Source organism: Propithecus coquereli, unplaced genomic scaffold (assembly GCF_000956105.1).
Source record: "Propithecus coquereli isolate 6110/MARCELLA unplaced genomic scaffold, Pcoq_1.0 Scaffold131, whole genome shotgun sequence".
NCBI classification, from domain to species: Eukaryota; Metazoa; Chordata; class Mammalia; order Primates; family Indriidae; genus Propithecus; species Propithecus coquereli.
Window position 1 is genome coordinate 3,933,872 of NW_012137303.1, and position 1,773 is coordinate 3,935,644.

The window sequence follows — 1,773 nt, forward strand, 5'->3', positions numbered from 1 at the left end:
GACCCCAAAACCACTGAATATACATACTTCTAATCAGCTCATGGGACATTCTCTCAGATTGAGGATATCCTAGGGTACAAAGCATGTCTGAAAAAATTTAAAAGAACAGAAATCATACCATATATCTTTTCAGACCACAGTGGAATAAAAGTAGAAATCAATCCTAACAGAAACTCTCATTTCTACACAAAGTCGTGCAAACTAAACAACCTTCTTCTGAACGATTACTCCATACATGAGGAAATCAAGATGGAAACCAAAAGATTCTTTGAACTAAATGATAAAGGAGACACAAGTTACCCAAATCTGTGGGACACAGCCAAAGTAGTCCTGAGAGGAAAGTTTATTTCCATAAATGCCTATATCCAAAAGTCAAAAAGATCACAAATAGACAACCTAATGAATCAAATCAAGAGCTTGAAAAAGAAGAACAGACAGACCCCAAACCCAGAAGAAGAAGTGAAATTAATAAGATCAAATCAGAATTAAATGAAATTGACAACAGGGAAACTATATAGAAGATTAATAAAATAAAAAGTTGGTTCTTTGAAAAAATAAACAAAATCGACACACCTTTGGCTAGACTAACGAAAAGCAGAAAAGAAAAATCTCTAATAAGCTCCATCAGGAACAAGAAAGGAGAAATTACAATGGATGTCATGGAGATACAAGATATAATCTACGAATACTACAAAAACCTTTATGCGCACAAACTGGAATATGTGGAGGAAATGGACAAATGTTTAGAAACACACAGCCTCCCTAGGCTCAACCAGGAAGAAATAGAATTCCTGAACAGAGCAATATTAAGGACTGAAATAGAAACAGCAATAAAAAACCTTCCTAAAAAGAAAAGTCCCGGACCAGATGCTTTCATACCTGAATTTTACTACATCTACAAAGAGGAACTGGTGCCTATTCTGCAGAAATTATTCCACAGCATCAAGAAGGATGGAATCCTCCCCAACACATTTTATGAAGCCAACATAACCCTGATACCAAAACCAGGAAAGGACGCAACAAAAAAAGAAAACTACAGACAAATATCCCTTATGAATATAGATGCAAAAATTCTCAACAAAATCCTAGCAAACCGAATCCAGGTGCTGACCAAGAAAATAATCCATCATGACCAAGTGGGCTTCATCCCAGAGATGCAGGGATGGCTCAACATATGCAAATCTATAAATGTAATTCACCATATAAATAGAAGCAAAAACAAAGACCATATGATCCTCTCAATAGATGCAGAAAAAGCATTTGACAAAATTCAACAGCCTTTTATGATAAGAACACTTAATAAAACAGGCATAGACGGGGCTTACCTAAAAATGATACAAGCCATACATGACATACCCACAGCCAACACAATACTGAATGGGGAAAAACTGAAAGCATTCCCACTTAGAACTGGAACCAGACAAGGTTGCCCACTATCTCCACTTCTATTCAACATAGTGCTGGAAGTCCTTGCTACAGCAATTAGACAAGAGAGCGGAATTAAGGGCATCCAAAGGGGGCAGAAGAGATCAAACTCTCACTCTTTGCTGATGATATCATATTATATCTAGAAAACCCCAAGGATTCCACCAGGAGACTCCTGGAATGGATAAATGAATCCAGTAAAGTCTCACAGTACAAAATCAATACACACAAATCAGAGGCATTCATATACGCCAATAACAGTCAAACTGAGAACCAAATCAAAGACTCAATACCCTTCACAATAGCAACAAAGAATATAAAATACCTAAGAATATATTTAACTAAAGA